This window comes from Bos mutus, chromosome 26 (assembly GCF_027580195.1).
Source record: "Bos mutus isolate GX-2022 chromosome 26, NWIPB_WYAK_1.1, whole genome shotgun sequence".
Classification (NCBI taxonomy): Eukaryota; Metazoa; Chordata; class Mammalia; order Artiodactyla; family Bovidae; genus Bos; species Bos mutus.
Window position 1 is genome coordinate 34,140,722 of NC_091642.1, and position 24,353 is coordinate 34,165,074.

The window sequence follows — 24,353 nt, forward strand, 5'->3', positions numbered from 1 at the left end:
GGCTCGCTCCCCCTCTGGCTCACCAGGCGGTGGGGAGAGCCTACTGCCAATGGAGTGAGAGACACACGTCCACTCTATGCTCTTTAGAGAAGACACCAGAAGCAGGAACTGGGATCTGGGCAAACCTTTGCTTACTGGGAATGGTCTCAACCTGAGATTTTAATCATTTCCGGCTTTGCAAATGGCGTCTCCCCCACCCTTTGCTTTTGGTACGTAGAGTGTAGCAGCCATTGCAGCTCATGTCAATGAAGGAAGCTGCTACAAGCAGCTCTGGAAGACATAGTCAACCCCAACCATGACATATTTAATAAGGTATCTGAAAAGCAGCGTTCAACAAGGAAGTCTCTCATCCCCATCAAAGGAATCCTTCCCCCATATAGGGCTGGACAAAGAGGTCAATTAATATGATTAGGTTTACTCCAGGGGCCAATATGGCTCTTGTGTCCTTTAGTGGATTTCTGAAATTAAGCCTATTAATTGACCTCACTTTTTTTCATAAATTACTTTCCTCGGGAGGGGGTGGAGGTTTTTATGGCGGAAACTGCCTTTTTAAAAACGAAAAAAATAACAATAACAATAATAACCCGACTGGAGCGGAGGGATATGCCTAAATAGTAAAAGTGATACTACGATCGAATTTTTGTTTCTTGTCTTTTATGCTCCATACATTATTAGGAAGCACATTTGCTGCTTATGACTGAAAAAAAAAAAAAAAAACTTTTAAAATGTTTATTGTAAACCTTTTTCATCCTCTTAGAGTGTGCTTTTGAAAACATAGACATGTAACCGTAGCACAAGACTGTCTCCATCCTTTAATAAAAATGTATTCTGTGGAATCCTCCTTTTACCTTTAAGGACTTTTCTTATCACTCTCTACTAGTCTACATGATTCCTCCTGGAAAAAGCAAATGAGTGGTAGTACACATTCGGTGTGTTTATATATCTTCTACCGGTATGCCTGTATAAAACACAAACAGAAATCTTCCATAGATACAGAAAGGAATGCCAATATGGAATGAAGAACATGTTCACAACGTGGATTTTATTTTGTGTTAAACATTGTCCTCCTCTCACCCATCTTAATTTTCATACAGGTCAGACATGGGCACACATCACAGAGGAAAGAGAAGCTAGGGTTTTTCTAATAGCAAAAAAGACGATAATTGGGATGATGAAGTTATTTTGTGTTTCGATGTAATTTTTTGCTTTTTTTCACATTAAAAAAGTTCACTCTTTTCTGAAGTACACACATTACAACTTCACTCTTGCATTATATATTCACCTAAAAAACCTTGCAAATCTGCATGTTGTGAAAGAATTAGATTGTGTATTTATACGATCCCAAACTTGTTTCTTCCATATTTTCTTCTTCCATCTGAATCACACAACCACCATCCACTCTTGCCCTCTTTTTAGAACGTTAAGGTTAGCACACAAAAAGGGAAGGAAACAGAAAGGAAGGAAAGACGATGGTTAAAAGAGTGAGACAGAATATAGAGACTATTGAAACAGCTTAAGAAAGGATTCTGGAATATTTTGTACCTCACGAAGAGAGTTAATATATAGTGGAAATTAAATTTCACTCTAGGGATTTCACTCTAGGGATAGCAAGGTTATATATGCATTTACAAAAATGTAAGCACACTTCTAGTAATTGATAAGCATTATACAAATAACTATTACATTCATAATTGAAGAAATAAACGGTATTAAAGAGAAAATTTCTCTTTAAAACGACTGTCTCCCTTTTTGCTGATCTCTAAGTCCAAACTCCTACCTACAAAAATCTAGTGCAACCAGAATTGGAAAAATAGAGATACCAACAGCCTGGATGATCTAGCTTAAAGTGCTCACATTTCTTGGTTAAAAAATTATAGGTTGATTACTCTCTTCAATTATCAAACAAGTGTTAGTTTAACATGAGCTTCAAGTATTATCCTTCCCAATGTCCTCTGCAAAGTTTGTTAACTTAATATTTATTCGGCAGATATTTCCTTGAACACTTACTATGTGCCAGAAACTGTACTAATGATAAGATATAACCCTTCCTGGAGTCATTTGTGTTCCTTTTCTTCCCTTAGTGGGATATGCTCTCAGATTTCTTGAAGTTAGCTGGTAACCCTACCCACCCAGCTTCAGAAGGGTGCCAACTACAGAAGATCATGTGACTAATTTCTGTGGCCTCCTGGCAGTTTCATTAAGGTCTGTGAGTGACATCCTATTTAATGACCTCAAACAGTTGTCAAGAGTTTAAGCTGCAGCTTCCTAAAATGCACAAGCTTAGAGCTTGAAGGATTCTAGAGATTACTAACCACTCCTTCATGTGATAGATGAGCAAAGGAAGGCTCAGAGAGGTTAGGTAATTTACTCAAAGTCACACAGCAATCTGGTGGCATGCTCTGCCCAATGATCCAGAGAAGTGCTCTTTATACTAGTGCACATTGCCTCTTACCCTGTATAGATGAGGGCCCTAAAAGGAAGCCAGGATTTTAGCAAGGATGAATGTGGAAGAGCCTCACTCTGCTGCTGCTGCTGCTGCTGCTAAGTCGCTTCACTCGTGTCCGACTCTGTGCGACCCCATAGACAGAGCCCACCAGGTTTCCCCGTCCCTGGGATTCTCCAGGCAAGAACACTGGAGTGGGTTGCCATTTCCCTCTCCAATGCATGAAAGTGAAAAGTGAAAGTGAAGTCGCTCAGTCGTGTCCAACTCTTCTGGACCCCATGGACTGCAGCCTACCAGGCTCCTCCGTCCATGGGATTTTCCAGGCAAGAGTACTGGAGTGGGGTGCCATTGCCTTCTCCGAGCCTCACTCTAAAATCACCCAATTCGGTGACTTCAAGGGAAAGAATGAAGAAGAGTGGGAAACATTTAGAGATATATACACAGAAAGAGGGGAGAAGGGACAAAAGCAAAGATTGAGATCACTCATTCAAAAGCACATCAAAACACCAAAGCACCATACAAAATAATTAGAATAAAATTTGACTTTTGTCCTTCTTGGAGGGGACAGAATGGAGCCCTTATCAATCTTTGGGACACCTGTGCACCAGTTTTGATGGCTTCAAGGTTCTTTACAGCCAAGTGCATGGTCTGCAAACCCACGGATCGAATCTAGTCTACGTGTCTGTGTAAATAAAGTTTTATTAGAATGTTAAAAAAAAAAAAAAGACATGCTCCCTCATGGAGTAACCAGTAGGAAGGGAGAATCTTGAATATCTAAAAGATTCCAAGATTAAACAGAGCAAATACAAATGTGGGACTTCAGACACTATCACAGGTAATGAGAAAGATTTTGCTGGAGTAGGCATCCCTGCCAATTTCCTTGCAACTCATACTTCCTAGATGACCAACACTTTGGATATGCTGCTATTTTTATTAAGTTATTATTAAAGATATTAAAGTCCCTCTTTCTTAGTTTCAGTGGATAGAATATTTGACTCTGAAGAAAAATTAAACTATATAAACTATATTGGCCTTACATAAATATTTTAGGGCACTTTTTCCTGTCCCCAATTATATAAAATTCTAAGAAGCTCTGTATCCTGAGGGTAACAGAACAGAGGGTACAGATAACTCAAGGCCTTAGAAAAATTAAAAGAGGGAACTGAAAGGTAGCTAATTATATTTCTTTTAAGAACAAACCTGGTACATATATATGTTATATATATTCCTCTGTATACTCTTTTATATGAATAGTACATTTCACTATTTTAAATTTTAAAAGAATAGAAGTATAGGGTTTTCCTTTTTTCTTTTTGTTGTTGTTGGAGATTCAGTACTACCTTTCCTTCTCCAGGGGATCTTCCTGACCCAGGGATCGAAAGAAATGGAAAAATTCAAGAAAAATGCTCACCGAGATTGACGTTTAGGTTCTTTCAATAAAGCCCACTAATCAGTAAGCAATCCAATTAATGTTCAAGCGCCTTGCCTTTAAATATAAAAACTTTAGGTAGCCAAGGATAGTAAGAAATTTAAGAAAAAGCTCCCAAAATATAGATTTTTTTTAAAGAAATATTTTTTGGTAAAAAAAAAAACAAAACAGAAAAAGTAACAGAAGAGAGACAATGCAGCAGGCAGAAGAAAGCAAAACAAAACAAAAGCACTATTTTATACTTAGATTTATAAGAAAAGATAGTGAAAGAAGAGCAGAAATACTATAAAAAAGGAATATCCCAAGGCCAAGAAGGTACTCTTGAAAATTAAAAGAATGCTCTTAAATATTTAATAAATTGTTTTAAGATAAAATTGTAAAACTTCCCCCAACAGAAAAAAATTTAGAATTAAAAAATGAAAAATATTTAAAAATTAAAATCTAACATCCAATTAACAGGAACTCCAGAAAATTAGAAAAGAGAAATGAGAAGAAATCACTATGTTAAAAATATAAGAAAATGTCCCAGAACTGAAGGGCATGGATTTAAACTGAAATTACTCATTGAATGCTCACCCAAATGACTATACCAAGATAAATCATGGTGAAATTCAGAAAATCAGGGTATAAAAAGCCTAAAATCTTTCAAAGAGAAAAAGTAGGTCACATACAAAATATTGGGAATAAAAATAGAATTGGATTCCTCAATGATAACACAAATGGCTAAAGAAAAGTTAATACCTTCAAATTTTAAATACTTTTCAATTTTTTTTTTCCAACATAGGGTTCTACAACCAAACCAAATTAAGCATGTGAGTAGAATCAGTACATTTTCAGAACATGTACTCTTTCCCAAAAAGGTAATGATTCACTAAAATGAGGGAGTAAACCAAAAAAGAGTAAGACATGGAAATCAGGACATAGTGGATGTAAGTCAGGAGAAAGAAGAAGAAAATCCTAAATAATAATAAAAGAAAGTCCCAGGGAGAAAACAAAATCTTCCAGTGGCTCTATGCAGGAACTGTGATAGTCTCAATTTACTCTGGAACCAAAGGCTTGTAATCTGTAATAGAAAATCTTATTCCATTCCACAGGGATAGGATTGGCTGAAAAAGACAGCTTCAAAATAACTAGGCAGGAAAATGTGAGCAAAGAGCAAGAGAGAGAGAGAGAGAACAAACAAAAGATAACCTTCTCACTGAATTAAATTCCAAACTCCATCTAAATGCTATAAAAATAGCCTTTAAGATCAAACTTCAGTACATAAATTCACTCTGGAAGAAAATGAACTGCCTCACACACAAAAATTAATGAAGGAATGATGTTACTAAGAACAGGCAAAGAATTATGAAGCAGAAAGAAATGAAACACAAACAAGTTGATATTTTAAAAGAATCATTTTAAAATACAATTAGAAAATCCTGGAATAGCCATTGAAATAACATAATACAGACAGGGTAAGGTCTCAGAGAAGGCAATGGCACCCAACTCCAGTACTCTTGCCTGGAAAATCCCATGGATGGAGGAGCCTGGTTGGCTGCAGTCCATGGGGTTGCTAAGAGTTGGACACGACTGAGAGACTTCATTTTCACTTTTCACTTTCATGCATTGGAGAAGGAAATGGCAACCCACTCCAGTGTTCTTGCCTGGAGAATCCCAGGGATGGGGGAGCCTGGTAGGCTGCCGTCTATGGGGTCGCACAGAGTCGGACACGACTAAAGTGACTTAGCAGCAGCAGCAGCAAGGTCTGCAGTGGCTATAATAGAAAAGAGAATAAATGTGAAGATAGCTCTGAGGAATTTCCCCCAAATGCAGCAAATAACGCTTGTTTAGTTGCTCAGTCATGTCTGATTCTTTGCAACCCCAAGGACTGTAGCCCGCCAGGCTCCTCTGTCCATGGGAATTCTCCAGGCAAGAATACTGGAGTGGGTTGCCATGCCCTCCTCCAGGGGAGCTTCCCAACCCAGGAATCAAACCAGGGTCTCCTGCATTGCAGGTGGATTCTTTACCAGCTGAGCTACCAGGAAAGCCCCTCATGATGCAAAACTCACTTATTTCAGCAGTTTTCCATTTTTCATACCTTCTTTTACCGAAAACACTTCCCTTAAAAGTTTTTCCCACATTGTGTTTCTTTTCTTGTTAACAAATTTGCAATCGATAGAATACAGTCTAATTTGACCTCTAGTAAATCCAGGTACAACAGAAGTATTTTACCTATTGATGGTTCTAAAGACATGTCTATATTACCAGGTAATAATTCAATGTTGAACATTTTCCAGTTCACGTGAACCTGAAATTCATTTAGTTTAATTTGTAATTGTTGATTTGTAAGCACTTACTTTTCTTTAAGCCAATTAAATAGAGCACATTTACTAATTAATCTCAATAATATTATCCAGAGACAAAGACACACACTGAGACACATACTATCCAGACAGCCTCAATGCAAGATTTAACTTCATTTTCTAAACTTAGTCATGAATCAGATATTACAATATAAAATTCAACAGTTTATAAATAACAGTTGGAATAAATAAAATTTTTAAAAGCTTCTTCCCATTTTCCCCTTAGTCTCAGGAATTAGAGATGGTCTAGATTAGTATTTCTGAGGGGCCTGATCTTAAGGCACAGGGAGAGAAAATCAAGCTCTAACAAAATGGCAGCAGGTCTAAACAAAATGGCAGCCACACAAAGCAAAATGGCCATCACAAATCACAACACAGAACACACAAACATGCCCAGTCATTCTAATCAAACACTCCTTAAAATACAAGATTGCAGTCTCTCAGAAAACCTCCTATAGAGACGCAGAACTTCAGATCCAAGTATGAACAGAGTAAATGAAAATATCTCAGGTCTTCAAAGATTTCAAAGGGAGGAATGGAGGCCAGGTTGAAAGCAGAGGGGGAGGAAGGCGGGGTCGGGGGGTGGTCAAAAGGGGTGGCCTTATAGACGTCTCTTGCCACCTGCAGATACCCAGGCGTTACCAGACTTTACCCTGGAGCTCTGGGGAAGGGAGGATTGGAACTCAGCCCTACCAAAAACCAGACCAGACCAGAATGGAACCAGAATTCAAACCAGAAACCAGACCAGAACAGAACCAGAATTCAAGTTATCTGCCAAGTGAAGGTGATAGGCCTCCAACTCTCAGCTCAGGCTGAGGTCCTTCAACTGGACTCCTGAGTCCAGGAGAGGGAGATGAGAAAAAAAAAAAAAGTAGGACAGGAAGGGTTAAGAAGAGGAAAGAGAGAAGGAAGGAGAAAAAGGTCGGTAAAGTCTCTTGTTCTTTACCTGGTCAGGGTACTCTGACCTGTTGTCCATGCCAGGAGGAGACCAGGGACAAAAGGGTCCCAGTTGCAGCAGCGGGGTCTGGTCCCATCGGCTGGCAAGCTGGTCTGCAAGTACCCTGAGTGGTCAGGATGTCAGTCTCAGTGAAGAGTCTCAGGGACTCTCCACTGAAAAAACAGATAATGGACATGGAGAATAAATTGAGTCTCTCCAACACATACATCTGTTGGAGCAGTACAAAAAATATGCAAGTGTGTTAATGTTGGAAAAGCAGTATTTAAAAGGATAAAGTCTAAACATTTTTGTGAATTGAACAAATATGAGCCCTTCATTTAAAAATGTATCACAAACTCTCAATAGGATAAATAAAAACATACCTGGATATATTGAAAATTTTAAATATCAAGAGAGAAAATTGCTTAGAATTTTCAGTAAAAAAAGACAGAATAAATACAAATGAATGACAACCTAAAGACAAATTTTTCAATAACATACTTAATGCCAAAAACAATGGCACGACTTTTTTGAAATATTAAGAGATGGTGAATGTTAACCTAGGATTCTAGCTAAACTATTATAAAAAGGCAAAACAAAGATATTTATCATTCTATGAAAATTAAGTAAATTTATTCACCATATGTCCCCTCTAAAAATACTATTAAAAGAATGAATTTTAGCCAGAAGATAAGTAAACCTACAGGAAAGGTGTGAGATTTAACAAAAATGGTGAGTTCTGAAATTTACAACGTATTTCTGCAAATTAATAACTCTTAAAAAAATCTTAGCTTTGAAAAAAGTTGAAACAACCTATGCAACAACTACAGGATTGGTGTTGAGTGGATAAAGTTATAAGGTATTCAGAAGAAAGATAGAAATACTGAGTAATTACAGGCATTGTCAGAAAAATTACATACTATGTACATACATGAAAAATTAAGCATTACTATTAAAAGAATAGGATACAGTCCATAGTTTCCAAATCAGGAAAGGATTAAAAGGCAGTAAAACTCTTTCAATCCAACATAATGAAGGAAAATATAGAAATACAAAGATTAATGGTGATAAATAAAAAGGCAAGTACTATGGTAAAAAATAAGTCTAAAATATATCAATAAGAATTTCAACAGATTGTTTACATATAGAGAGATTCTCAGAATATGTCACAAAAATAAATTTCATCTTTATGTTGCTGACAAAAGAAAATCTAAAACAAAACTATAATGTTTGAAAGTAAAGAATATAAAGATACACCAAGAAAATATTAAACTAAAAAAATATAGACTTAAAATATTAACATGAGTCCAAAATATCATTTAAAGAGTCACTATAAGTAATAATACAAGGAACAATCAACCAAGAAGATATCACATTTCTAAACTTACACATAACCACTTAAATTTGAATTTTTAAAGCAAAAAATAACAAAAAACTGAGAAATCCACAATCATAGAGAGAAAATTCAAAATTCCTTTATCAAAAACTGATAGGGCAAGCAAAAGAAAATTAGTAAGGATATAGATTTGAAAATAAAACCATCAAACTTTATCTAATTTATGTACTCCTCCACTTAAAAAGCTAAGAATAGAGAAATGGGATAGAAAACTTGAATATATTTTAAGACATAAAGAAAGTCCTAACACATTTCCTAGAATCAATACCCTACAACCTAATTCCAAAACTAGGATAAAATGACAATATAAATAGGAGTGTATTTCACTTCACATAGTATTGAAATATGGGTATTAGGATGGGTATTTTCTTTAAAATTTTCAAGTTTAACAAAAGTTTTAAAATAGAGAAACTACATATAAATACATTTCAAATATAATAACCTAAAAACGTCATAAAATGGCATGCAAAACACAATTTTTAGAAAATATAATCATTAAACCTATCATTTAAATACAAATAGAGTGGTAGCCAAAAATAAGTTCTTGAAAAATACCTAAGCACTCACCTCAAAATTGATAAAAATTTAATTTAAAATGAAAAACAAAAAATGAAGCAACATTTAGTAATTTTTAGAAAGGTAAATTATTCTAAGATGGAAAATGGTAAGAAGGGAGTTATAAGTCACGTCAAATCTTTTCTTCTCCTTCACTGTCAAATAATGCCATCTCTATTTGATGACCCTGAGTCTGTAATTTTTATTATATGCAAATTGCTGTAGTCTTATTTCAAAGAAAACATTTCCAAAGCAGTACCTGAACCGTGAACTTCCGGATGTTCAAGCTTGCTTTAGAAAAGGCAGAGGAAGCAGAGATCAAATTGCCAACATCTGCTGGATCATCGAAAAAGCAAGAGAGTTCCAGGAAAACATCTATTTCTGCTTTATTGACTATGCCAAAGCCTTTGACTGTGTGGATCACAATAAACTGTGGAAAATTCTTCAAGAGATGGGAATACCAGACCACCTGACCTGCCTCTTGAGAAACCTGTATGCAGGTCAGGAAGCAACAGTTAGAACTGGACATGAAACAACAGACTGGTTCCAAATAGGAAAAGGAGTACGTCAAGGCTGTATATTGTCACCCTGCTTATTTAACTTATATGCAGAGTACATCATGAGAAACGCTGGGCTGGAAGAACCACAAGCTGGAATCAAGATGGCCGGAAGAAATATCCTCCGGCCATCTTGACGAAAATGACCTCAGATATGCAGATGAGACCACCCTTACGGCAGAAAGTGAAGAGGAACTAAAAAGCCTCTTGATGAAAGTGAAAGAGGAGAGTGAAAAAGTTGGCTTAAAGCTCAACATTCAGAAAACGAAGATCATGGCATCTGGTTCCATCACTTCATGGGAAATAGACGGGGAAACAGTGGAAACAGTGTCAGACTTTATTTTTGGGGGGCTCCAAAATCACTGCAGATGGTGACTGCAGCCATGAAATTAAAAGACACTTACTCCTTGGAAGGAAAGTTATGACCAACCTAGATAGCATATTGAAAAGCAGAGACATTACTTTGCCAACAAAAGTCCATCTAGTCAAGGCTATGGTTTTTCCAGTGGTCATGTATGGATGTGAGAGTTGGACTGTGAAGAAAGCTGAGCGCCGAAGAATTGATGCTTTTGAACTGTGGTGTTGGAGAAGACTCTTGAGAGTCCCTTGGACTGCAAGGAGGTCCAACCAGTCCATTCTGAAGGAGATCAGCCCTGGATGTTCTTTGGAAGGAATGATGCTAAAGCTGAAACTCCAGTACTTTGGCCACCTCATGGGAAGAGTTGACTCATTGGAAAAGACTGATGCTGGGAGGGACTGGGGGCAGGAGGAGAAGGGGACGACAGAGGATGAGATGGCTGGATGGCATCACCAACTCAATGGATGTGAGTTTGAGTGAACTCTGGGAGTTGGTGATGGACAGGGAGGCCTGGCGTGCTGCCAATTCATGGGGTCGCAAAGAGTTGGACATGACTGAGCGACTGAACTGAAGTTTCTTTTTTAAATTTTCTGGCCACACCCTGTGGCATGCAGGATCTTAATTCCCAGACCAGGGACTGAACCCATGCCCCCTGCATTGGGAGTGCAGAGTCTTAACCACTGGGAAAGTTCCCCAAGTAAGTTTGCATATTCTTTAATTTCATCTCATGTAAATGAGGTTTCACTGAAAGTCATCTATATTCATTTCAATGCTGCCCTATTCATATTTCAATTGTTAGGAAAGTCTTTGACCGGAGTAATAAATAATCTTAAAATAGAAAGTTTGCTATGTTGATTGCTATTTCCCTCTTCCTCTTGAAGAATATGGAGATTTCACAAACTTAAAATGTGAAATTTGTTTAACCCAACATTTTAAAGAGGCATATATGTATATCTATCTGGAAAGAGATGATTTTTTACAGAATCAGTGTTCTCACTGTAAACTTCATAGTCACATTTGTAGCAAGAGTTGTATTTTATAGAAGCATGCTTCAATGGCCAGCTTTTCTAGAAGAAACACCAATGTTTTCATAAAAGTAACAGTGAATCTGAATTCAGAGAAAACACACTTAGAATTTAAACATTTGAACGTCTCCTGAAAAATTTTTGGTAGAGTCTATGTGTAAAGTGACATCTCCCAGTAACAAATCCTGAAAAATGCTGCATAAAATTTCAAAAATGTTTTATATTTAAAAAAAAATATTGCTGATAAGGTAGAGGGGTAACAATTCCAAATGGAGAGCAGAGAAAAATGACTCCACAGGGACAGACAAGTACCAACCCAGAAACTGTCTTCAGTGCATCTGTCACAACATAGCTGCCAAGAACTGGTGTTTTTATGTAGCTGTTGTCCTAAGAGTAGTTCATTAAAATTTTTTAACAAAATGTTTTTTAAAAACAGAAACTTCCCTGGAGGTCCAGTGATTAAGACTCTTCTTTTCTTCCACTGCAGGGGGTGTGGGTTCAGTCCCTAGTTGGGGGACTACTAATAAAATCCTGCATGCATTGCACAGTATGGTCTCTAAAAATATATATATATATGTTTTATATATTATAATATATATATTTATATATTATATATATATATAAATATATATATATATATATATATACACACACACACACACATATGGAGAAGGAAATGGCAACCCACTCCAGTGTTCTTGCCTGGAGAATCCCAGGGATGAGGGAGCTTCTTGGGCTGACGTCTATGGGGTCACACAGAGTCGGACACGACTGAAGTGACTTAGCAGCAGCAGCACACACACACATATATATAGAGAGAGAGAGGAGAAAGAGAGACACAGAGAAAGGTGCAGAAATAAAAAATACTTCAGTTCAGTTCAAGCAATGCTACGTGATCCTGTCCATTAGGGATGCCTGAGTGCCCTCCTGGCATGGCAGCTGGGTTCTACCAAAGTACTTGATCCAAGTGAACACAAGATGAAAGCCATTGTCTTTTATGGCAAAGTCTCAGAAGTCATACTCCCTCATTTCAGCAATATCCTGCAAGTTATAGAGGTCAACTGTATTCAGTGTGGGAGGGAGCTACCTAAATGTATTAATACTAAGAGACTAGAACAACTGGAGGACATCTTGTTAGCTGGCTATCACATTCCATCCTCTGTCCCATTCATATGCAAAATACACTCACCCTCAAAAGATTCATCCCATTACAGCATGAGTTCAAAGTCCAAAATTTTATACCTTGATCAGGACTAGGTATGTATGAGTCTCCTTAATGCAGGACCTTAATGAAGCTCCCTGAGTATTGTTTTTCTTAATCTGAAGGCATGTGAGCTAGACACACCACACCAAATACAGATTAATTGGTACAGGCACAGGATAATTTCAATTACTGTAGAAGGTGGCAAGAATGGACATTTGAGACCATTATTGTTTATTTCTTAATTGAATCTAAGAATATAAAAAAATTCCTAATTAAATTGTGACAATGCTTATTTGCAGAGTTCCAAAGAATAGCAAGGAGAGATAGAAAGCCTTCCTCAGTGATCAGTGCAAAGAAATAGAGGAAAATAATAGAATGAGAAAGAATAGAGATCTCTTCAAGAAAATTAGAGATACCAAGGGAACATTTCATGCAAAAATGGGCACAATAAAGGACAGATACAGTATGGACCTAACAGAAGCAGAAGATACTAAGAAGAGGTGGCAAGAAGACACAGAAGAACTATACAAAATATCTTCATGACCCAGATAACCATGATAGTGTGATCACTCACCTAGAGCCAGACATCCTGGAATGTAAAGTCAAGAGGGCCTTAGGAGGCATCACTATGAACAAAGCTGGTGGAGGTGATGGAATTCCAGATGAGCTATTTCAAATCCTAAAAAATGATGCTGTGAAAGTGTTGCACTCAATATGCTAGCAAATTTGGAAAACTCAGCAGTGGCCACAGGACTGGAAAAGGTCCGTTTTCATTCCAATCCCAAAGAAAGGCAATGCCAAAGAATGTTCAAACTACTGCACAATTCCACTCATCTCACACACTAGCAAAGTAATGCTCAAAATTCTCCAAGCTAGGCTTCAACAGTACATGAACTAAGAACTTCAAGATATTCAAGTTGGATTTAGAAAAGGCAGAGGAACCAGTGATCAAACTGACAACATCCAGTGGATCATAGAAAAAGCAAGAGATTGCCAGGAAAACATCTACTTCTGCTTCATTGACTACGCTAAAGCCTTTGAATGTGTGGATCACAATAAACTGTGGAAAATTCTTCAAGAGATGGGAATACCAGACCATCTGACCTGCCTCCTGAGAAGTCTGTATGCAGGTCAGGAAGCAACAGTTAAAACTGGACATGGAACAACAGACTGATTCTAAATAAGAAAAGAAGCACATCAAGTCTGTATATTGTCACCCTGCTTATTTAACTCATATGCAGAATACATCATGAGAAACGCTGGGCTGGAGGAAGCACAAGCTGGAATCAAGATTGCCGGGAGAAATATCAAGAACCTCAGATACGCAGATGACACCACCCTTACAGCAGAAAGCAAAGAAGAATTAAAGAGCCTCTCGATGAAAGTGAAAGAGGAGAGTGAAGAAGCTGGCAAGCTGGCTTAAAACTCAACATTCAAAAAACCAAGATCATGGTATTTGGCCCCGTCACTTTATGGCAAATAGATGGGGAAACAATGGAAACAGTGACAGACTTTATTTTCTTGGGCTCCAAAATCACTGCAGATGGTGACTGCAGCCATGAAATTAAAAGATGCTTGCTCCTTGGAAGAAAAGCTATGACAAACCTAGACAGTAAATTAAAAATCAGAAACATTACTTTACCTACAAACGTTCATCTAGTCAAAGCTAAGGTTTTTCCAGTAGTCATGTATGGATGTGAGAGTTGGACTATAAAGAAAGCTGAGCACTGAAGAACTTATGCTTTTGAACTATGTCATTGGAGAAGACTCTTGAGAGTCCGTTGCACTGCAAGGAGATTAAACCAATCAATCCTAAAGGAAATCAGTCCTGAATATTAATTGGAAGGACTGATGCGGAAGCTGAAGCTCCAATACTTTTGGCCACCTGATGGGAAGAACTGACTCATTAGAAAAGACCCTGATGCTGGGAAGGATTGAAGGCAGGAGGAGAAGGGGACAGTCGAGGATGAGATGGTTGAATGGCATCACCAACTTGATGGACATGAATTTGAGCAAACTCCAGGAGCTGGCATGGTGCAGTACATGTGGTCTCAAAGAGTCAGACACAACTGAACAACTGAACTGAACGCTTATCACTTACAATTTTTATTATTTACTTACACATGAACTTAATTACATATCACTTCTGTGTATAAATAAAAAGGAATATGTAAGCAAAATAAATCATCCCAGGTATTTAAAAATTCTCTTTACACTGAGTCTGTTCTTGATGACTTTAACTTGGAAGCATAAATATCTGAGCTTTTCTATCAAGTGTCATTCTTTGTACAATAAAGAATGTTTATGATGTAGTATTTCTTTAAAAAGTGATTCGCTATTAGCTGCAGGATATTATTGCACACAGCTGATACCCATTCTGCAGGTTTTAATGCTGGCTATGACTAAAAGAAACTGGCAAATTAGTATTGACTCTGGACGGCTCTAGATCTAAGTAAAAATTTGGGTTCTATGAGTGCAGAAGAGGAAATTGATATCAAGGGACAACTAAAAGTCTCAGCAATGTGGTCATTATTTCCATATCATATCTACAAGGTAATAGAAACTCAGAGAATGGACTAATTTGCCCAATGACACACAATTACTAAGTCATACAGCCAGAATCATGTCCAGGTGGATCCAAATTAACAAAACTATTGTAAAACACAGATCTAGAATTGATATAGCTTTGAGGAAATTGACATACTCATCTACTGTTCGTAGTATAAATCATGACAACATTTTAGGGAGAGGTGATTTAGCAGTACCTATCAAAAACCTAGATGTGCTTCCCTTTAAACCCAACAGCTCTAGAAATTTAGTCTATAGAAGTATCACTACAAATGTGGAAAGAAACATATTTAGGATTTACATGAGTGTATCATTTCTACAAGCTTTAAATTAGAAACTAGTATTGCAAATAAAGACAGCAGCAGGGCAGGGAGGGAATGGTGGCAGGTACATTGAAATTTCAGAGCCAGAAGTAGAATTATTGTCATTGGTGCAAGACACCATATGGTCTTGGTGGTCCATACACTCACTGCTGGTTCATAACCAGCAGTCACAGCAGTCACATCCCCTCTAGACCAGTTCTGTGGTAGGATTTGGGGGAGTTTATCTTGCTGAGTCAGTCTGGTAATCCTAAAGATTCTGTGAGCTGCCAGATATTTTTCAGTAAATTCCTTTTCTCCTTTATCTATTACATTGGTTTCTACTAGTTGTAACTGAGAACTGTAATTGATACTCTGGCCTCATTTCTTCTCCTCTTAACTCCCATAGGATCTGTGCTGTTGGTGTGCCCTCTGCTGGGATCTCACAGGGCTGCTTCCTTTATATCACTCAGGATTTATGTCAAATGTCACCCATAAGCAAAAGGCCCAGATCCCCCAAACTCAGTAAGTTCTGTACCCAAACTTTTCATTCTTTCAAATCTCCATGTTGTATTGTCTTCACAAGACTTATCACTAGATGAAATTATTTAGCTCACATTTATTTGTTCTCTTGTTTATTTCTTCCCCTCCCACAAATAGAAACTATAGAAATTACCGTGCCTAGAAAGTTGCCAGGCACTTAGTATGGGCACCATAATTTTTGCTGAATTAATAAATGAATGAAAGAATTTTATATCTTTGTTTTGTAATACCATGTAACTGTTAACATCTTCTGAATATCTATAGGAAATTAAATAAACTGGGGGTATGACCATCTAACAGAATATTACATACCTATTAAAAATATGAAGTATATTGTATATATCTTGGGGTTTCCCAGGTGGTGCTAGTGGAAAAGAACCCACCTGCCTATGCAGGAGACATAAGAGATGTGGGTTCGATCCCTGGGAAGATCCCCTGGAGGAGGAAATGAGGACCCACTCCAGTATTCTTGACTGGAAAATTCCCTGGACAAAGGAGCCTAGTGGGCTACAGTCCATAGGGTCACAAAGAGTATGTATCTTAATATAGAAAGAATTACACTATAGATTTCTAAGTAAAACAGTGAAATGTAAATGAAAGTAATTATATGATGATATGATTTCATATGTGTAACATGCCTACAAAGAATATGAGAAGATATTAATCAAATACATTAAGAGTAGTTTACTCAGTATAACGGGAATACTAAGATGGAAAGAGAAATCCCTCACTTCTTGCATAATACTTTTTTTTTCCAGTGATTATGTATGTACTGTCTCTTTTTTTATTTCAAACAAACAAGCTAGTTTGAAAAAGATACATTTATTGGAAAAAATACTAAGATATGATATCATTTGCAATGAAAGCAAGAGTTAAACACACAACTACTGGAAGGACAGGAATGTTACTGGGTCTCAGAAACTCTCAGAATCAAGAGACATAAAAATTCTCAGATCTGAAATGCAAATCAAAACTACAATGAGGTACCACCTCACACCAGTCAGAAAGGCCATCATTAAAAAGCCTACACATAACAAATGCTGGAGAGGGTATGGAGAAAAGGAAACTGTCTTACACTGTTGGGAGGAATGTAAATTGGTGCAGCCCCTATGGAGAACAGGATAGAGGTTCCAGAGTTGCCATATGATCTTGCAATCCCACTCCTGGGTATATATTCAGAGAAAACCTTAATTGAAAAAGATACATGCACCCCAATGTACACTGCAGCACTATTTAGCCAAGATATAGAAACAACCTAAATGTCCATCAACACATGAGAGGATAAAGGAAACAAATGTATATATGGTACCTATATAGAATGTAATACTTTTCAGCCATAAAAAAGAATGAAATAATGCCATTTTCAGCAACATGTATGGGCCTAGAGATTACCATACTAAGTGAAGTCAGAAAGAGGAAGACAAATATCATATGAAATCACTTATATGTGGAATCTAAAATATGACACAAATGAACCTACCTACAAAACAGAAACAGACACAGAGAACAGATTTGCAGTTGCCAAGGGAGTGGGAGGATGGGAAAGGAATAGATTGGGAATTTGGGATTAACCGAATGATGCTAAAGCTGAAACTCCAGTACTTTGGCCACCTCATGCGAAGAGTTGACTCACTGGAAAAGACTCTGATGCTGGGAGGGATTGGGGGCAGGAGGAGAAGGGGACAACAGAGGATGAGATGGCTGGATGGCATCACTGACTCGATGGACGTGAGTCTGAGTGAACTCTGGGAGTTGGTGATGGATAGGGAGGCCTGGCATGCTGCGATTCATGGGGGTCGCAAAGAGTCAGACATGACTGAGTGACTGATCTGATCTGATTTGATGCTGCAAACTATTATGTACAGAATGGATAGACAAGATTCTACTGTGTAGCACAGGGAACTATATTCAATATCCTGTAAAAAACCATAATGGAAAAGAATGTGAAAAAGAATACATATATATGTATAACAATCACTTTGCTGTACAGTAGAAATAATATTGTAAAACTATTTCAATAAAATAAATTAAAAAAAATTTTTCATAACTTTTTCTATCCATCTCTTATTTTGGTTCCTGTTTACATGTCACCTTTACACTATTTCACTGCTACGCTTCTGCTACCCAAGCCTAGGGATAGTGATAGTGGATAAGCTAGAGAAAGCTGACCCCTGTGGCTTTATCAGAAATTTCACGGAACTATCCATAGAGCCTATATACTTATCTGTTTGTTCTAGGTGGAGAAGGAAGTAGTAAGGGAAATGGTTTATAAAAAAACCACATATGTGGCACTCAGATCGGTACTCTGAATTCTCCTGCCTCAAGAGAATATGTTTAGAACAAGATAAATGATGAAAGATTCCAGTGACAGACATCCACAGTGAAAACTTTCGCACTGTCATCAAGGTTATTAAATATTGTCTAAGTCATCCATGTCTTCATATTCACACAGTCTGTAGGTAACAACTAATCTTTAAGCATCGCTGGGAATCCTTCCACAAACTGGGAACTAGTATGTAGCTGTGAATGGGTTCTTAGTCGCTCAGTTGTGGACTGTAGCCTGCCAGGCTCCTCTGTCCCTGGGATTCTCCAGGCAAAAGTACTGGAGTGGGTTGCCATTCCCTTCTTCAAGGGATCTTCCCAACCTAGGGATTAAACCTGGGTCTCCTGCATTGCAGGCAGAGTCTTTACCATCTGAGCTACTAGGGAAGCCCCAAAGCCCTGTAGCAGAAGGGACTGCCACCAACTGTAGTACAATATTATTTCTCATAAATTGTGGTTAAATCTTAATCACATTTATTTAGATGCTTGATATCTTTAATGTTTTTTCCCAAATCAGTCAGTTCCATCAAAATCCATAAGGAAGCATTTTAAAGCTGCTGATGTATTAGTCAAAGTAGGTTTGTTTGTTTTCTTGCAGTGTCTTAACAGAACAAAGGATTATTGCTTTCTCATGTCTCAGTCCAATGTGGGTTAAGAGAGAGAGGAGTGTTCCATGCAGACACTTAGGGATCTAGGTTTCCTATAACTAGGCTCTCCACTTCCCCTAGGGGGCTCAGAGTCCACCAAATTCTCCACATTTGGACTTCAGAAAAAGAAAACTAGGAAAAATAAAGAAGCCAACACCTATTCTTAATCATCACAATCTAAAAATAATGCACATTACTTCTTTCCAATTCCACTGGTAATTTATAAATCCATCTAAAAACAAGGCATGTTGGGAAATATAGTCTGGTTGTGTGCCCAGGAGGAACAGAAGAAAATGGATATTGGTAGTTGATATTTACTTCCAAAATAGTTGACATTAAACAGCTTATTGTATTTTTCAGATGCTTATTTCTAAAAGTTACTTCTTATTAGCATGAATAATAAAACTGCTTCAGCAGATTCCCATTATATATCAGTTGAAGGTCTCTTGGTTGCAAATATCAGAAATCCAAAGTAAACAAGTAAATGAAAAGAAGGATTTATTTGCTCACATAAGCAAATCTCAGATGGTAGAGGCATAGAGCCAACCTTAGGGACAACCAGAATAACAATAGGGTTTTCTCTTTGTTGCTAATCTCTACTTTTCTCTTAGGCTTTTTTCTTTAAAACTGTACATCCATGTGTTGGGAGACACATACTCAGATTCAAATATCTCTATAACCAGTTCTAGTTCTAGAAGTGGCTCTAATGGACTACAATGAGTACAGGAGTCATTCACAATATTCAGTGTGATTCTCTTAACCTTGAGCTTGGGCTCACCAGGTGTTGTGCTCATATGAGCAGAATTGAAAATGTGCTACTTTGGTACTAAGTAACTTACCAGTTCATTCATCTCTCTCTACTGCTATCATGGTAAAGACAATGATTCTATGAATACTTAAAACAGATTAAAAGTCTAGCAGAAGAGTGAAGCTATAGAAGATCTACAATCTTGGTTGCATTTGGCACCCTCTCAATGGCAATGAAGCAAAATAGGGCTTTTTATTATAAGATTAAAAGAGGTACTTTAAATACTTAGCACATTACTATACTAGAATGCTTTAGAAAAGGTTTCACAGAGTCAAAATCTATCCCTCATAACAGAGACTGTTAGCAGTTCCCCAATATATTCATTCCCCTCCATTTCTAGAGCAGGAGTTGGCAAATTTTTATGAAAGGACCAGATATTGAATATTTTAGGCTTGCTATATGGTCAGAGGACTCTTTGGATCTCTGTCACAACTACTCTCAACTCTGCTATTGTAGCACAAAATCAGCCCTAGACAACATCAAAAGCAGAAGCAACAAAAGGAAAAAAAGATAAACTGATCATCATCAAAATTACAAATATTTGTAACTCAAAGGGCACCAAAAAGTTAAAAAAAAAAACAGTCAGCAGACTGGAAAAAAAGATCTGAAAATTATATTTCTGATAAGGCATTTATATCTATAATATATAAAGAACTATTACAATCCAATATCAAAAATACAAATAATCTAAGTGAAAAATGGAGAAATGATCTGTATAGACTTTTCTCCAAAGCAAACATGCAAATGGCCAATAAGCTCATGAAAAGATGCTTAATATCTTTAGTTACTATAGAAATGCAAACCAAAGCCACAGTAAGATATCATTTCATAACCACTAGGTTGACTATAATTTTTAAAAGATAATAAGCATGACAAGGCTGTGGAAAAATCAAAACCTTTACACACTGCTGATGGGAATGTAAAGCAGTATAGCCACTTTGGAAAATAATCTAGCCATTCCTCAAATGGCATACTAGTCAGTAATTTCACTCCTGCTGTTGCTGCTGCTGCTAAGTCGCTTCAGTCGTGTCCGACTCTGTGCGACCCCAGAGATGGCAGCCCACCAGGCTCCCCCGTCCCTGGGATTCTCCAGGCAAGAACACTGGAGTGGGTTGCCATTTCCTTCTCCAATGCATGAAAGTGAAAAGTGAAGGTGAAGTAGTAAGAGATAGATATAGTAAGAGAACTGAAAACATACATCAACACAAAAACTTGTAGATGAATGTTTATAGATAGGTTTATTCACAATAGTCAAAAGATAGAAATAACTCAAATTTCCATCAACTGATGAAAGGATAACTCAGCATATTGATACAATGGAATATTATTTCACCACAAGAAGAAATGAGGCATTAATACATGCTATGACTAGGGTGAACCTTGAAAATATTATTCGAAGTGAAAGAAGCCAGTCACAAAGGACTGCATATTGTATGATTCAGTTTATATGAAAAGTCTAAGATAGACAAATCTATAGAGATACAAAGTAGATTACTGGTTGCTTAGGTCTTGGAGGGGAAAGGGAGATGGGAGATTCAGGGAGAATAGCGAAAGGGTGTGGGGTTTCTGTTCAAGGTGATGCAAATATTCTAAAGTGGTGCAAGATGCATGGTTCTGTGATTAGACTAGAAGTCACTGAATTGTACATTTTAAATGAGTCAATTGTATGGCATGTGAATTACATTAATAATATGTTTAAAAATCTGTAGCCACAGACGATAGGTAAAATGTGTAGGGCTGTATTCTAATAAAATTGTATTTATAAAAACAAGTGGGACCTCTGTTCTAGAGTGAGAGAATTTTCAATTAAAAAAAAAAAAGCTATCTCTCCCAGCTTCTCTTGCAAAAGCTTGTATACAACTTTTGGGAATTGTTCTTAAGTAGAAAAGGCGTGCTTTTTGATTTCCTTTGTCCTTCCTATTCACTGGAATGGCCAGAGTTCTAGCAGCCATCTTGGACACTGAAATGACTTTGGAAAATGAAAGCCACACACAGTGGGCCACAAGACAGCAAGAGCCTGGAATCCTCACCCCATGAATCATCATACTAACCCCAACCTGATTTCATCCAGATTTCTTGAAAGAAAAAATAAATGTATGTCATGTTTAAATAACTTATATTTTAGAGCCTTCCATTACTCTGTGCTCACAGCTGTGCCTTGTTCCAACTACTAAAACCCTTAAGGAATTAAACAGCCAGACTTCCTGGAGGGGCTCAAGAGAATGTTATGGACATCCAATATCCAATTCTATGAACACAGATGTCCAATTCTCTGCCTCTCATTTTCTCTCTCTTTTTCTCTCTTTTACTCTCTCCCTCCTGTGTAACTTTTTTAAAAAATGTCAAATTTCACAAATACAAGCAGCACCACACAGAACAGGCCCAGGGTTTGCTAAATCCCTGTTTAGTCCAAGTCTTGATCACCATATATACAGTCTGTTGTGAATTTCTCTACAGATCAGGTAGTGTTAGCATTAGCTTGTGACTCACTTTGCTCTATAGGACAGAAGAAAACAGTTCTCTGAGCGGGTCCTGCTTTACCTTGACAAGATTAAAATAATGTCTGAAGAGCTCTTAAAGTGTCAGAAAAGATTTCCAAATATAATGTTGACCTTCATTCACAAAAAGGTACAGATACACTATATAGCGTATCTTCTCCATAAGGGTGTGAGGCATGGAACAGACCTAATATTCTTATGCTCCTCACTAAAAAATGTATCTCTGTGTTATAAAATAAATGTGTCCTCCTAAAATTTATATGTTGAAGCCCCAACCCCCAGTGTTGTCATATTTGGAGATGAGGCCTCTGAGGAAATCACTAAAGTTAAATAAGGTCATAAGCAACTTCCCTGGTGACCCAGTGGCTAAGACTCTGTGTGCCCAATGAGGAGGATGTGATTTCAATCCCTGGTCGGGGAACTAAGATCCCACATACTGCAACCAAAAGTTCACATGCTGTAACTAAAGATTTTGAGAGCTGCAACTAAAAAACCCACTGCAGCCACATCAATTAATCAATAAAAACAAGGTCATAAGAGTGGGACCCTGATCTGATTAGTGTCCTTATATGATGAGACACCAGAGACATCTCTCTCTCCATACATACATACACACACACACACACACACACACACACTCAGGGAAGCCCATATGAAGACACAGCAAGAAGGTGAACATCTACAAGCCAGGAAGAGAATTCTCACCAGAAACACAACAGCCAGAACCCTGATCTTGAACTTCTGGCCTCCTTCTCTAAAACTGAGAAAACTAATTTCTGTGGTTTAAGCCAGCCAAATTGCAGTATTTTGTTATACAGTTCGAGCAGACTACTACACACTCCACAAGGGAGAAGATCCTACTTCAGCGTCATTTTCCGATTATCCTCTGATAAAATCCACTTTAACACCAACATGTTCATAAGCTAGCTTCACATACTCTGGACCTGCTTGATATTTCAACTTGACTCTTACTCTCATGAGCAATTTTTTGGGTTCTTGGAGGCTTCCTGCTAGGGTGCCTTCTGACTATACCTCCTCCTATGACATGTAGAATGACCAATCATCCTGAATTACCTGGGACTGAAGGGTTCCTGGAACTCAAGATTTTTGGTACTAAAACAAGGAGAGTTCTAGGCAAACTTGGACAAGTTGATCACCCTAAATGGGCAATGTATTCTATCTCCCCCCAGTTAACTGCTCCATTTACAGCTCTAGATTTTCTAATAATCCACACTACACAGATTCTCTCTGTTGAAGTCTCATATCCCTTCTACACAGTCCTCTTGAGAGAGTAAAAAAGTCTCCAGGCAAGCTCTCCCTTTCACATGGCCCACATGTAGTGCAAGAGAAACACTCAAACATCATCTGTCCTGATGGGAGGGACTACAACTTCCTTTGCTCCTGTGCCAAAACTTCTAACTGATGCATTTCTCCCACCCTTACAATTTCCCAGATGCAGTCATATACCTCCACACTTCCCAAAAGCAAGGGGACATATACCAAGCTCTCTGAGTAGTGCCGCTGAAGCCTCACTCACCAGACCTGAAGGGGAGAGGGAAAGCATAACAATGGCTCTCTCCTAAACTGCTTGTCATGAAATCCTCTCTTTCAAAATCTTCTTTTAAGCCTGAAACAGGTGAAAAGTTCCAACCACTGAAAAATCAGTTCTTGGATTGTGATGACCAAACACAGGAAGCAAGATTGACCAGAAGCCCTAGAAGCTGAAAGCCCTAGATTCTTGCACTAAGAGCCAAGCTTCTCATGGGCTACTCCAGCCAATGACTGATTGCAGCATAGACAATGAGGCAGGCTCTTTCCTAGGACTCCTCTGACAGTGATTTTGGCTTAAGGATTCTCAACAGCCTTGCTAAATCTTCCTTAGATTGTGTAGAAGTCTAGGATACTTCCACCAATCTTCCTTCCCTCTTTCCTTCACTCAGTTTCAGAGTTCATCACAGTCTGATGGCTCTTCCAGCCTCCCCTTCTTCCAGGCTCCCTCCCCCAATCTCCCTCACAAGTGTTTTCCTCTAATAAAATCTTGCACATTTAATTTCATCATAACAACCATCCCACAGAGGACCCAGACTAATACAAAGATATTTCCTTCAAAAACATGCATCTGGGCAGCACCTCACGTTGGTGTTTCATAGTTATTGCACTATAATGCTACAAGCAAAACTTCCAGTTCAGTATCCATTTAGGCTATTGATCATGAATGAAATAGTATGGTAAGAGGGAGCACCAGGGAAAATGATGGGATTTTACATTTCTTGTTGTTCAACAATGTCCAGTTTTGTTAAAATATATGTTTAATCTGTAGGAGTACAGAGTGATTTTTGGCCAGAGTTAACACGGTAGGTGCTGAATGTGTGAGTGTAGATACTATATATGTGAATCTACCTTTGGGTGGGCAACTGGG